The sequence below is a fragment of the Rhamphochromis longiceps genome, linkage group LG5, assembly GCF_057381845.1.
Source record: "Rhamphochromis longiceps isolate RC_006_pf linkage group LG5, R_longiceps_female_GT1.1, whole genome shotgun sequence".
Taxonomy (NCBI): domain Eukaryota; kingdom Metazoa; phylum Chordata; class Actinopteri; order Cichliformes; family Cichlidae; genus Rhamphochromis; species Rhamphochromis longiceps.
The window spans coordinates 8,926,265-8,942,045 of NC_140561.1; the positions used below are offsets into that span (position 1 = coordinate 8,926,265).

At 37.5% G+C, this 15,781-nt stretch overlaps 2 long non-coding RNA genes across 2 annotated transcripts in view; both read left to right on the plus strand.

Moving 5' to 3' along the window:
* LOC146669182 (uncharacterized) overlaps window positions 1–15,781 on the plus strand; it is a 448,771-nt gene that overhangs the window by 378,090 nt on the left and 54,900 nt on the right. The window lies entirely within an intron of this gene.
* LOC146669187 (uncharacterized) lies at window positions 1,627–4,034 on the plus strand. The gene is made up of 5 exons (XR_014911849.1): window positions 1,627–1,738; window positions 2,636–2,886; window positions 3,054–3,219; window positions 3,340–3,435; window positions 3,887–4,034. It is a non-coding gene; the product is annotated as an uncharacterized LOC146669187 (long non-coding RNA).

A 15,781-nucleotide genomic window follows, 5' to 3' on the forward strand; every position in this document is an offset into this window, starting at 1 on the left:
TCCAGCTTCTCGTGTTTCTTCTTCATGATGTTGCTGTCACATATACATATATATATATATATATATATATATATATATATATATATATATATATATATATATATATATGTAAAGATGCCCCAGAGACAATCCAGCACATAACAGCGGGGTGCAAGATGCTAGCAGGCAAGGCATACATGGAACGCCATAACCAAGTGGCCGGCATAGTGTACAGGAACATCTGTGCCGAGTATAACCTGGAAGTCCCGAGGTAAAAATGGGAGATGCCCCCAAGGGTGGTGGAGAATGACCGAGCTAAGATCCTGTGGGACTTCCAGATACAGACGGACAAAATGGTGGTGGCTAACCAACCGGACATAGTGGTGGTAGACAAACAGAAGAAGATGGCCGTAGTGATCGATGTAGCGGTTCCGAATGACAGCAATATCAGGAAGAAGGAACACGAGAAGCTGGAGAAATACCAAGGGCTCAGAGAAGAGCTCGAGAGGATGTGGAGGGTGAAGGTAACGGTGGTCCCCGTGGTAATCGGAGCACTAGGTGCGGTGACTCCCAAGCTAGGCGAGTGGCTCCAGCAGATCCCAGGAACAACATCGGAGATCTCTGTCCAGAAGAGCGCAGTCCTGGGAACAGCTAAGATACTGCGCAGGACCCTCAAGCGCCCAGGCCTCTGGTAGAGGACCCGAGCTTGAAGGATAAACCGCCCGCAGGGGCGTGCTGGGTGTTTATATATATATATATATATATATATATATATATATATATATATATATATATATATATATATATTATGACTGTACAAAGTATATAGAGGCTGATATAACCTCAATCTTAGGTGCCACAGGTACAATAAATCTGCAAAGTAATAACTTTAAACCACCCACTGATCCCATTACAGTGATTGAAGAACATGCAGGAAGTGCAGTTTTTTCACACATTCCCCCTGCCAATCAGTTATTACTCCCCCTCAAGAAATTCCTCCCCCATCATTTATGTTTTCCTCTGACAATTCACAGGAAAAAGGAAAAAAAAAGCTTTCTTCAATTAAGCTGAATTGCCTTAAAATGATCAATATTTGCCACTGATATTGATAACCAGTGCAGGGAGTACGAGGTCAAGTGGTTCCATAACCCCTTCTGCATTCCCCATCTTAATCAATAAACTGGTTCTATGTACACCTGTAAATCTGGTGGTATTCACTATTTCTATTCTATACACACACAGAGTGTCACAAAGGTGCACTGTAAGACCGAATAGTAATAGTTTGATAAATGAAATGAGTTCCAACTACTTAAAAACCTGTTATAAGTTCATACACCTTTATTTTTTTGAGTAGTTTGAACAAGTTTGTTTTTTCAAGTTATCAGTACTTGAATATATTGATTAGTTTCTGGCATTTCCCTCAAATAATTTGAGTTTTAACACTGACGTCACTTACGTGCCTACGTACGTACGTACCTACGTGCGCCACCTGTTTCTTTATGAAGTGCTGGCAACCATCTTGGATTCCTCGCTTCGAGTGCGAATGCCCGCTCATTACTCCGAAAGAAACTTGTGGAACGTTAATATCCGAACAGAAATAAAAACATTTGTCAAGGGTTTTTTGCGGCATTGCCTTTGACGCTGGATAAAGAAGGGCGTGCTATGGTATGTTACGGACTTTTGAACTGGAACAGCTAACGCTCTGCACTTGGCTAGCTGCATTTACCGCCTTTGCAGCATCTTCAGGAGCGCTTTTGTGGTAAGTTTTATTTTTTCTGAAACTATAGTTCTCCGTTGTAATATGGGTTTTTATCGTCATAAATGTACAACTCTAGCAGGCATTTAAGAATTACATGCATGCGTCGTTTTATCCATGTCGGCTTGGCCCCAAAGTGTTTTGCATGAATTATGCTAATAAGCTCATATTTAGTATAACACATTAGTCCGAGCAGAGGCTGGGACTAATAATGTGTTAATAACTTTTCTAATCTCTTACTATTTTAAAAGAAGTCTTTAGAAGGCATTTCTGGATTTGCAGATTATAAACTGCCTTGTGGTTAAATTGTTGAATCAATATGCACTGCTGCGCTGCTTCACACTTGGCACATACATGGATATTGATATTGGCTAGCCCATTTGCTAACTGGTGGAACTTGAAACTTACGTTTAGTTCTCTGGAGTTGTACATATTAAAACTGGGGCAGCAAAATTGTAGGCACAGGACATACTTACAAAAGCAGTGATTAATCATTACATAATTACGCGGTAGAACTTGGTTTACATTGCAAATAGTTATGTATACTAAGTTGAAATGTAGAATCTTCTGAACTGTAAAATTGTTGTGCCTGGTCTATTTTAGGTTAGCTTAAGGGTGAATCCATCAATAATATATTTACCAAACAGTTATTTTTTCGTTTTATTTTATTCTGATGCCCAGTGTTCATTAGTGAAAGACTTAGTTTGTTTTTTTTCTGTCAGGGGCTGGGTCTGTGACACAGCATTTTGAGTTTATTTTGTATTTTTGCTTTATGTTATATTGAAATGAGGTGAAGTTCTTGTATTGTTGTTATTATTAGTTAAGGTTTAGTTGAGTTCTGGGCTGGTTATGTTTCATCTGTGTCTCCTTGGTTATGTGTCTTTTCTGTTCTCTGTGTAGTCTGTCTTGTCTTCTGTGTTTTACTGTTATGTCCATGCCAGGGCAGAAGTAAATTTTCAGGGGTGAAGATGCTGTTTACCTTGACCAGCTAAGACTACAGATTGTAGATGAAGTCGAGAAAAGTGAAAAGAATCCTGATTACAAAGCTGATGCACACAACTTTGGCCTTGCAATGCAAAGAGATCATCAATGATGACCTACCAGTAGGTCAGATCCTGGATTGCTGGCCTACTCTGAAATCCCAGTCCCAGGTAAGAATGTATATAGATGGATCTAACAAGATGTATTTTATGTCAACTCCTGTTATCTGGCCTGTCTGAACAAATTATGCCTTTGGAGTGTAAGGATTTTGATGTATTTTGCAAAGATTTATAGACTAATTGAAACTTGTAAACACAAATGTATCCTGTGTGTTCAGATCTGTGCAGAATTCCACAGGATTACAAACCTCCACCTGAAGAACCACTTTTATGCTGTTGGACCAACATGCTCCCCGGCTCCAGAGCTTATTCAGAAAGAAAGCTGTTTGCACAGGGAACGTGTCTGATGTCCTGTCTCAGCTCTTCAGAAGCTATAATCTCCAGGTTAGTGGGTTTTTGTCTTGTTTTTTGAGCTTTAATTAATTTGATCAATTTTTCAATTTTAATTACCATTCTTGACTAGGTTAGCCAATAATTTAAAATAAAAATTTTCTCGTGATGTAGGAACAAGCTGATATCCATGCCCAAAGTGCTGGTGTGCTTCATGCCCTCTCTGCCTATTTGTACGAAGACACCTCTACCTTCATCAAAACATGGGATGTAAGTTTTGGACAAAGTTGTGAACAATATCTTAGTAGCATCCTTGTTTAGATTTCTCAAAACATTATGACACTTTGAGAGTTTGAGAAGCATCTCCATGCTTGGATCTGTCTACAACAGTGTCCATGTCACATAATGGAAACACTACATGTTTTTAATGTGTGTAGACCTTCCATAATGTTCCTAGCCCAACCATACATCACTGTACAAATGAAAAAAATATATAACTCCTATTGACTTTCTGTTGTTATTGCTACGAAGAGGTATGACTTTGCTTTACTAAAAGTACTATTTTTGTCAGTTTGTTTTCTCAAATCTTTGGTGTTTTGTGGCTTTTTTGTTGTTCAAACAATTGATTTCTGAGCTAGTAATAATCCAGAAATGTGACTTGTATAGATGAAACTAAGAGAAATAGGAATGCACTAACATGTAGTAATTTTGTTTTCTGTAGATGATGCATTCTGATAGACCAGATATTAGTGAAGTGCCACTTGGACTCCTCCTGATCAGAGCCAATTCCAGCGATGCAACATTCTTCTGCCCTGAGAAGACTGCAGTTTTGGTCGAGGGTAACATGATCATTGTTTTCACCACCCTGGCTGATGCATTTCTAGTAATATTTGGACTGACCGACATCCTGCACCTAAGCTACCCAAAATGTTTGGCCAACATTTTTGACTTTATTCAGAAAGTTTTGATGGGTCTGGAGGGTGGGAAGTTGAAGCCCAAAGTGCTGAGTCTTAAAAATGATCTTTTGGCAGCAGAATAATGTCCAGGATTCCTACACAGCCCTCAAGTGCCTGTTAAAGCAAGTAATTCAGTTTATCATGTTTCCAAGTCTGGATAAGTTTTTTATAAAAAGAGAGAATAGAATAAAGAAATCTTTGCAGACTCTGTTTCATACTTCATTATCTAAAAGCCACATCCAAAGTAAAAGGGGTGATTTTATTTTATTTATTAATTTTTTTCCCCCATCATCACTTGTGTTTTAGTTGATTTTGATTGTGTTTTTAGTCAGATAACTGTAAATCTATAGAGAAAATGAAGGACAATCTCACTACATTTCTGGCTTTTAGGTGGGATCTTGAATGTCACTTAAGGAACGTTCCTCCTGAACTACTCATAACTGACATAAGGCGCTAAGGAGGTTTATAACACTTTGTTTATGTCTCTAAAGAAGTATTTTTCTATTTAAAGTTTTATTGCTTTGTTGTTGAGACTGTGATTGCACTCTACAAATGTGCATTTTGCATAACCGCAGTATTGGCATATTAAAAAGGTTACCAATTATATTTCAGTGTATTAGCTGCACTATACTATACTATTACTTTCATTCGGTTTTCCCACCTAATAATGCAGGATTTTATTTTCCTTTTGTTTGTTTTTTAATAAAAAGGCCATACTCATGTGTTAATCAAATTTGAATACTCTTAAAACATGTTGTGAAATTCTTTATTTCTAATATTGTAACCTTGTGCCAAAATTTCTGACATTATTCCCTATAAAATGTGGTGGATTTATGTCTTTGGGCTTTTTGTTAGAAAGGCTATGTGTCAAAGTAACTCAATAGATTTGTAACTTGAATTTATATTTTCTGTCTTATGTTTTTACAAGTGTAATTATTTTGGGCACTTTTTTTTTAAATATCAAATTCAAAACACAGTAGATTTGGATATTACAAGCATTTGTATTTAAAATTTTTGAGTTGTATTAGCTTAAAATGGTTAACATTTTGAAACTAAAAATTAATTCCTTAAAGTTACTTGAGCTAGATTTGTACTTGAAACTCAAAATATCAAGTAGAGAGTACTAAACCAAAAATGTGGATATAACATAAAAACATTTATCAATGGTACTTAAAAATATTTATCTAACGCTAATAAATAAAGTGTGTTTATTTAACTTTTATTTTTAAGTTTTAGTTACTTAAAATATTTTATGTAATCAGTTTCACCAAACGTTTTGAGTAAAATTAACTTATTGGGTTTTACAGTGTGCAGTGTGTGCCAACTGAACCACAGACATTTACATAATCACACAGCCTGTCAGAGCTAAAGAAGTGCAGTGTATCAGCAGGATATCTAAGTGTTGCTGAAGGAAAGTCTCACTGAGGTTTAGCTTAAGATGTGTCAAAAGCTTTAAAGGATGATACCCAGCATCTTGACAGGTCGTCCCACACCGCATCATTTCTGCCTTAAATGTGGTTCAGAGTGAAGCTCTGACCATCCCTCAGCACAGAAATAATACAAGAGAAGTTGTTGTTTAAACTGGTCCCAAAATGCATCACAACACAGTCCATGCACAAAATTACAAATGCACATGAGCTAAAAAAAAAAAAAAGCAATAAAAAACCACACAAACCTCATCTGGCAGCTCCATGCTTATTTCAGAGGTGTGACTTTGTAGGGACGTTGTCTCACTGTGCCATAATTTATTCCCCAAGGAAAGCGCATTTATAACGATTTCTCCTTCCTCATTTACTAGGCCCGTAATAAATATATTTATGGCTCCCTGGGTTTTTAGGCACCACATAGTGCCACATCACATTCTGCTAACAGTTTGGGGTTTTAAAGATTGTGCATTTATCCGAGAAGATTTGCAAATGTACAAAAAATGAAAGCAATGCACGACATCCCAGGACTCTGCAGGGCACTGCAACAAAGACAAAAAACAAATTAAAAAACAAAAAACATTATCTCTTTGTATCATGATCAGAAAGATGTTGCTCATGCCTACCACCCTCTTTTTTGTATTTAAGACTTTGTCAGACACATATATTTCCAAAACGTATATGTGTGGAATAGGTTCATTGCTGTTTCTTTGCGACCACTAGGGAAAAATGGCTCACTGCACTTGCGGTTCTCACCACTCGTCCAGAAAAGTTGGTTATTTTCTGCCCTCCAGCTTCCCTGGTGCATAATGAGCTCATTACAGAGGTCAATCACCCATCTTCATCCACCCATCATGGGTTTAAGCATGCCGACATTTGCTAGCCAGCACAAGACACTGAGTGCAGTTAAACTGTTGGAAAAAGGTGTTTTATTTTGTTGGTCTTAAAACAAATTATTGGACAAACAAGGACTGGGGCAAGAGATCGGCAATATGAATACACTTTCACTGGAATCAGTCCTTTTTGAAACATTTCACTCAGGATCTGGATGTCATAAATAAAAGAAGCTACTTTCGGCTGCTCCCTCATTCACAAAGGCTCACCACAGTGGGTAGCTCCGCATGTTTCAGGGCAATTCATAACAGCTGTTATATTCTAGAAATATCTTAGTTTCCACAAAAGTGATAAAATGTGTGACCATTTATTGAATCACATGGCTACAGGCCAGTGAGGCTCTCTGCCCACAATTCTAAATCTCTGGAATTACAATTGTTTCCTAATAGGATTTAAAGTTCTGTTAGAAGGTCCAGTGGTGGCTGCATTAAAGGGGGAGTCTCCTGGCAGAGAAGATGTTTGATCACCAGCAATGAAACACAACACAAAACATAGAGTCAATGTGACTCAACTAACTTTGATTTAGTAAACAAGGAATAGATATTCATTCCATCTTTAATTATGATTGGGTGCCACATGTTACTAGGATATTTTGGTCTGAATATTTCAACAAGAATCACACAAGGCCTTTTCTCTGTCCATCCTCTTATCCTTATCGGGGGGGAGGGAAGCTTTGGGAAGAAACCAGAGTTCCTAGAGAGAACCCGTGCAAACGGCACAAAGAAAGGCCAAATGATGGGGTTGAACTCAGGATCATCGTGCTCTGAGGCAACAGTGTTAACCAGTGTGTTGACCAAGGGATAATCCCAATTTTCTAAATTGTGCCTCCTAGAGTCCTGCATCCTGCCTGTGACCCGGTATGCTGCACTGAGCAATCGTGTGGTTCCTAAAATGCATCTGAAGGTCAGCAGACAGAGGAGAGAGCTTGTTGGAGTTTTAATCACCTGCAATATATAAAAGAGACACAGCTGGAATACATAAACCATGGTGGGGAGATGACACATTAAATAACTTTTTGTTTACATGTTGTTTCACTTATTTGAGATGATTAAACTCCTTCCCTATTACTGCGTGTGTAATTTAAAAAAAAAGGCTGATATTGCCGCACTGTGCTGTGTTCTGAATTGAATTAAGTGTCTCTAAATATGGAAAAAACAACAATACAACAATTTCTGTATTATCTGGTGTCAAAAACACAGCAGTAGTTGGTTTAAAACGAAACAAATTATGATGCGACTGGGACAAATGTCATATTTAATTGACATAATTGTAAAATGCGAGGATGTTTAAATATCTTTTGCCTCGACTCTTCCTCGTGCCTCTCCCTCGCCTCCAGTGGGAGGGCAAAACGAAAGTGCAAGGAGAGCAATTTGGGAAATGAGAAAGGGAACATTAAGAAACTCATCAAACCGTGCGTTTGAATTAACCTGAATCTGAACACAAATCTTCCAGTAAATCACTTCAGAGGTTGCACAATTACAATTATTTCCTATTGGCATAACCAAACCTGCCAAACTAATCTGTGTGTTTTCCCAGGAGAAGCTTTCACCACAGCTAGTTATTGGAGCAGTGGCAAAACTAATGGAGTTAAAGGAGCTGACTCGTTGCCAGAGTCCTTTTGGTGATCATACATCATTAAACACAATGATGAAGGCTTTGAAGAAGTCTTTAAGATATAAATTTGACTTCCTCGTGGTCAAAAACATATAGAAAAAAGAAACAGAAAATTCCAATTGCTGATGGAACTTTTCACATAAATGGCTCCAGAGGGACAAACACAAATTCTGCTGCTCGTACACACTTTTGACAGATTTTCACAGTTATCTGCTGCACTAAGTTGGAAGCCTGCAACACGGAAAAATATTGATGAATCAATACAATATTAACAATCGCTATGTGTGCAGCATTTTGTAATCCTTAAAGTGTTTAACAGTGCACAGATCTATGATGGTTTTCCCATGGGAGGCCAACGTGACCTTCACTCCAGGATCCATTTACCTTTCATGCTTCGTTAGTACAGTTGCATCGATAGGACTGTATTTCCTGTGCTTATTCTTTAACACTTAAGTGTTGAACGAATGATTAGACTGAACTATTTAAATATTTGCTCATTTGAATTTTAGAATGATTCAGTGGTTTGTAGATCCACCGTTAGCAGGATTAACCTAAATCTGTTGTTTTCTGTACAACTTTATGAGTCTCGCACATCATTTTCGAGGAATTTTGGCCCTTTATAACTTAGTAAAGGAAGTAAAGGAATCGTCACATTGTGCTAACACATACCTGAATGACTTCATGTTGATGATCAGTGCATTTGATTGCCTTCTTTCATGAACCCTAATTCTTAAAGTCCTCTGGAAGCAGTAATCATAGAGTCCTGTGAAAAAACTTTTCTCATAACCGTATATTTGACATCAATAATACCATCTGAGAATGCACGAAGCTGCTTTAATCAGATTACGAGAGATAACTGATTAAGACTGAGCCACTCTGTGCGGTATCCCAGGGTTAATTGTACTGGCAAAAGACTGTCTTAATTATAGAATTACTGTTTTTATGCTTTTGTTATGTTGGCGTCTGTAAATATGAAAACACTTAAATTATGCAATGTTAATTGGAGCAACATGGTATTGAAAATGACAAGAAAAAAATGTAAATGTTTAGTTTAGGGCTCCGTGTGTGACACCACTAGGTGGCAAACAATGGAATACATAGACTTTTTAATATATGTATAGATATTAAAAAATGCATACACGCGTTTAAGCAGCTTGTGTCTATCCGAGAGAAGACTCTGACCTGTCTATATTACCTGATACAGTTAATTCAGCTGTTGAGTCACCATTTCTCATATCCTGTTATAATCCTTAATTATAATAAGAGGGATTTAAGAAAATACTTCTTTAAAAAAATCAATTCATGTGCTGGAACAGTGGTAATTGGTACTGTAAGGAAAAGCGTGAGCTGATTTGGTGGTTGAAAAGAAATGCAGTTTTAACCAGAGAAATCTCCCAGCATGCTGAAGTCAATAAGCAGTGAATGAAACCCACTCACACTCTGGTTGGTCAGCAGACTAAAAACTCACCTCCTACTGTGCCCTGAAAGCATCACAGATTTGAACCTTACCCTGGATATTTGCTTCACATCATCTCCTATTCCACCTTTTCGGCGAGCGCCACGAAGCAGAAGAGCTATTAAGAAAATGTCTTACACTGTTTCCTTGCTGGGAGAAAAGAGGCATTGTGGCAGTATTGGATTGAGCTCTTAGCCGAGCCTGCTAATGACGGCTTTTTTCCCTTCTGTAAGATCTGTCTTCTCTCTAAAGGACAGCAAAGCCTCTGAACCAAGCCACGTTTGTTTACTCAATAATGAATGGACTTTTTCCTCCCACGATGTAAACGCCCAGGTTATCAAACGCCCGTTAGCTTCAGAACAAAAATCTAATATTGGATTAATCACTTATTTTTCAGTACTGAATGATTGACTTCATGTGAAACAAATATTGTAATTTTATTTTTTCCTTTGCATGTTTAAGAACACTGTGACTCGCACTCTAATGATTCATCCCACTATGCTGTATTCTTAAGATTGATGAAATTGCTTTTCACTTGACAGCCTAGAGTCACGTAGATGGAACCAGATGACTGAAAATGGAATTTCTCTTTACCGGCTCTCTGATATCTCAGGTTATTTTCTCTCAGAGAACACAACTATTGTGTGTGAGAGCTAGCTGTGAATGAGAGAACTGACACAGAGGTTTCAAAGACACCTCCCTCCATGTCTCCCCTCCCTCCTCTGGCACCCAAGAACCACAGAGCAGCACATGATATAGAGCAGAGCTGTCATCCTCGGCGGCCTGGGTCTCATTACTCAGGGCATATTTATCCATCCGTGCTCAGGAAGTCTGCGTTTATCAGGCCTTTTTATCGATGGCCATAGGGGTCATTACTAGGGATGGACAGTATTTCCTGTGCAGTCATAATTAAGTCATAGCGCCGCAGTCATTCGTCAGTAAGCGAATAGTTTGACTGAAAGCTGTAAACACCCTTGTGGCAAGCTCTTCTCAATTGCATTTTGCAGAATTACAAGATCAGTGGAGCCTCTTTGTCTTTTTTATGATGCTTTGTCAGTGGACTTGGTGCTAATTGACTAGTCTACACGCAGGCATATGTATTAGCATAGTAACACACGGTTGTGTGATTTGTGAAACCCTGGCATACATGTTGACAAAACTTCCACATATATTAAAATCAAGCTGTCATCTGGTAGACCCGAGTCATCATGTCTCCAACCCCAGGGGTTTGCATCAGAGTTATGGGAGTGCTAGCAGGTGGGAGAATTAGAGTGCACGGGTTGGCTTCTATTATAGTGAGGGCTCAGCATTTTAAAGCTAATTTCAGCATTACTGTCAAGTTGATTTCTGAGTCTACAGCCTTGTGTTTTGACTGTTTAATATACACAACATGCGTACATGCAAAACTGAGGAGGCAAAACAATAGGACACACAGATTCCTGTTATGTGGTATGAGTACTTGTGGTAAAATGCAAAATGGATCAGCACTTTTGGCCTTGCTCTTAATGGATGTGAAAAAAAAAAGAAAAAAAAAAGCATGAGACAGAAGTGACAAAGTCACCAGAGACTCTCTCTTCAATTTGTGGCATAAGCAACGTGTAAATGTTGCTGTGAGACAATAAACAGAAAAGACAGTTAAATCTCTATTCATCCCTTGATGGTGCAGAATAACCTTGTTTTATGGGCTGTGCCACAAAGCAGAAAATTAGTTCTTGAAAAAGTCATTAGCAACTTGCTTGTTTTATAGGGTGACATGCCCTCTTGTGACCAGTACTGTGCATTTTTTATTGTAGAAGCGTTTTTCTTGTCATATACTTGAACACACGAGAAAGCTGTGAGTGGAAAATACTTACAGACATATGGTAAATTAGCTTGGCACTGGTCTGTGAAATTATTTACTGTAAGCATGTAGTTAAACACAAATATGCTGCTATTGTACATAAAAGAGAAAAGATTGATTTTATAGACTACAGAAATGATAGCGTGTAGAATTGAAACTGCTGATACTGACACCAGTATGTTCACTATATGTAAGAGAAGATAACGATCTCCAATATGCAATTAATACTGTTATTAACAATAATGTATATTAGTACAAACCTACCTAGTGAGAATTGATGAAAAATAATAACAACAAAAGCAAAAAATTATATTTTGATAACTTATGGGACACAATTATTCATTTAAGTAAATAATTTAGCTGCACCACAATTAAAATTCATTAAGCCTTTTTACAATACAATACAACTTTATTTATAGAGCACCTTTAAAAACCAAATATACCAAAGTGCTTCACATAAGACAGAAAATAAAACATAAATATTATAAATATTATAGGACCATTAACAAAGTACCAAGTATGCTAACAGGTCAGTGTCACTAATACACAGGAATAGCATAAAGAGCATATCAAGGTTTTAGTTTCTGTGATCTTTTCTTCCTTTTCTAGTTAACTAAACTACCTTTTTTATTAAGTAAACGACACTTGTGAGTTCATTGTAGCACGTTAGCTACTATTTGACCTACTGTTACCTTTCCATCAACTCAAAGCTGTCTATTCTCCTCTAGCATCACTTTCATCCACAGAATGGCTGCTCACCAGATATTTTCTCTTTCTCTGTAAACACCAGAGATGGTCATGTAGAATACTTAGACCAGCAACAAATCACCTTTCTTCGCCATTCTGATACTCGGTTTGAACATCAGGCGGTCATCTTTACCGTGTCTATGTGCAGTTCTACACAAATTGCTGCTTTGTGATTGACTTATAACATGCAGTTTTACAAGTGTATCTAACGAAGAGACCGGTGAGGGGCTTTTTTATGATCAATAAATGTGGGACGAAAAGGATAAATGCCAATCAACACCAGTTTGTGTGCCATTGTCTGTTAATGCATTAACATTGTTTTGTCCTGGTTAGAGAACCATACATGTTAACTACAAACTATTTCCTAATGAGCAATTTTTGTTCCCCTATGTTAACTGTGCAGTTGCTATGGTGGTTGTTTAATTAATTAATTTTTTTGTTAGTGAGGTAGTGACACCATGGGTGCAGTGGGTTTCTGGCCGAGAGGTATCACAGTATGAGCACAGACAGAAGTGTGCCAAGTGATGCTCTACTCAATGCTAAAATAAAACCTGTGAAGCTAATCTCCAGCTGGTTCTCTCATGCTTGTGAAGAGTGAGTCATTGCTTAACCTATATGTACATGTGAGATAAGATCTGACTAATGTCAGTATATCACAGTACTAATGATAATGAAATGTGTTAGTGTGCTTCTTGAAAAATTATGTTAAAAATGATGTCTCCTAATCATAGGAGATTTGAATTAAAGCTGCATTAAGAAATAAAGCACTTCAGGTGGACTGCATTCAAAATGTAAAAGTTGCTTTTACTGAAAATATTTTAAATTGAAATTATCTGACTGATTTCAAAGTGCAATTAATTGATAAATATGCAAGCTGAATATAATGGCACAAAAAACATTTTAAACTGCACACGTCAGAAGCTAATGTGTATTCTACTCTTCATAGTCTATTTCCTGTAATATTGTGTTTTAAAGTAGCTTCTGATATAAAACTAATTTCTAGAGTTTCTGCCTCTTGAAGTATTAAAAATTGTGACTTTCTAGATCACACTAGTAAAATAACCTGTTGTCAGAAGGCATGTTCCTGCAAGAAAAACAATAAGAAAAAACAACAACAGCAACAAGGAAAAAACTCTACCTGAAAAACTCAAAATGCCAGCATATCTCTTTAAGATCCAGACAGGGAGTTGTTTTGTCAAAATAAGAAAACATGAAGTCAATGAACACATGACACCTTCAGAAGTACTGACACCCCTGGGTAAAACAGGAACTGCAGAACACTGCTGGAAAACAAGCCGTAAAAGTTATTGTAGTTTGCTGCATAAACTGAACATGAGCTGCATGTAAGAAAAAAACGTAAAAGCCATTTAACGTCTTGGAGAATAAAAGGCACAGATGGAACAAGATCTGTGTGCAGTGTCATGTATTTTTCCAAATGAAAGAGCATTTTATCTTTAAAATAAAAAAGTATTAAGTATTGAGAGAACATGACCACCTGTGAAATCCCAGGTCATTGTTAATTGACTGTTAATGAACAGTGAGAGAACGAGCAGAGATATTACCCACAATTAGAAAGGCACTCATTCGGAGGTAGCGCAGGTCAAAGTGCAGTTGATTAATTACTTCTGTCACATGCAAATGGGAGTTAAAGAAGAACGTACACACATAAGGAATCAATGCATGCTGCGTAATTTTCTCCTTAGCTATTTCGAGGCAAACAGAAACACGATCTTAAGATTAACACTTTTGAATGCAGAGCTGAAGAAAATGACAGCAGCATATACCCCAGGTACAACTGTGTTTCTCAGCGACTATAGAGATTTCTTTCCTTTCCTTACCATTCTGAAAAAGATCATAAACAGAAGCCGAGTGTAAGAAGGCAGTGGGAGAAGGGTAGTGTTTTAAGGGATACCATCCCGTCACCCACTAGTGACGTGCTGATCTTCATTTCCCTGCTCACTGTACCACATCTCATCTCATCATGCCTTTCCAGGTGCAGCCTTTTTTTTTTCCCATTCCCTGGTGTCAGCTGGGCCTGCTGAGCTCCTAGAGGACATGCTAACAAGGATATGTGGAGGGTACTCTGTTCTCACAGCACACAGTGCAGACATGTGATAATGTAGGTCCTAGTTAGATTTAAGATCGAGTTAAGCACAGTCACATACAGCACAGGTCACCCATAGCGTACTGTTGCTCTAGATTGACTAACCCACAGCGTTTCAGTGATTTTCTGACGATGTGCATGGGTATTCTATAAAAGATATAAACAGACTGCTATTCTTGCTGTACTGCAAACAGTTTTTTATTGTGTAATGTGCTGTTTCAAGTAAGCATTGAATATTATATATTTTCTGAGAAAAAAAGCCACCAGAGAAGAAAGACAAAGTTGTTATCTTTTATGTTTGAAATGATTTTAGCAAACTTTTTGATCTGCTTAAAGTAAAGCAAATCTCTAGAAATGGACGATACTTAATGCATCCATTCTGGTAAAAGTTAACTATAACTACTATAAGTATGTTATTTGTAATATAATATAACACAATAAGCTGTAAACTCAATATAGGCATATTTGTACTTGACACATTCAGCAGATGTTGAACAACAACATCTTACATTTGTTATATTTCTGATTCTGTGATGAAGGTAAGTCCAACATTATTAGTCCCTCCAATTCTGTTCTGGGCTCCACTAACTCCTGAATGAAATGTAGTGTTAGCTATATTGTCCAATTATTCATTTTATCCAAGTGGCAAAGTCCGAGCCATTTAAAAGAAAGTCATTTCCACTGACTAAAGTTTCTTTTGGCAGCTGCCTGATCCACACAATCGATGACTCTAAATCTGATATGTGGGAGATTTTCCAACCGCATGCCCTTTATCATATATTCCCCATGGGAATTTGTCTCTTCCTGGTCTGAAACTGGGGGATTAAATCATGTGTTAGGCAAATGTATAAACCATTACACTGTGGGGCCACTTCTATATTAAAGCAGTCAACTTTACACCAGAAAGCATGTTTAAAGTAAAAGCAATTTGATCTACGCATCTAATTAGAAGAACAGAGTGATTAAAACTGTAAAATTTACATGATTAGCAGCTTGGATCTTTGATGGGTCTTTGTGAACTTTCCTGTTCTCTAATTCCATCCAGATTATCTTGTTAAGATAATTAGCCTTTTCAGTGCACCAGTGACTGGGAGTTAGAACATACTGGTTTAAGCTTATAACTTACTCCACCCTCTTGTCTAACCACAAGCCACTTCACAACAGCAGTCGCTTAAATTGTTTATTAAATTAAGGTAAAACCCTACAACATTAGAGAGAGAAAAACAAAGAATCAGATGATCTCCTATGAGCAGGATTGTTACAATGATACCAAAAGGTAAGATATTTAAGATCTGATTGGGCCTGATCATTCAGGGATTTATTTGAGAAGAAGGATTTTATATTCAACTTAGTTTTGGCCTATAAAGGGATTATTAGGAACCTCAGGCCCATGACTGGCAAGCTGGGCTTTTGCACTTTCTGACCAGTTCCAGAGGCTATTGGAAAATCTGTAATATTGGTGTCACGGAACATCCTTCTACAACTATATTTACTTGACTATACTGCATTAGAGGAAAAAAAGCTTTAGTAGGTCAATAAAGGACGCATAATACCATCTGCTTTGTTATACCGTGTTGTGTA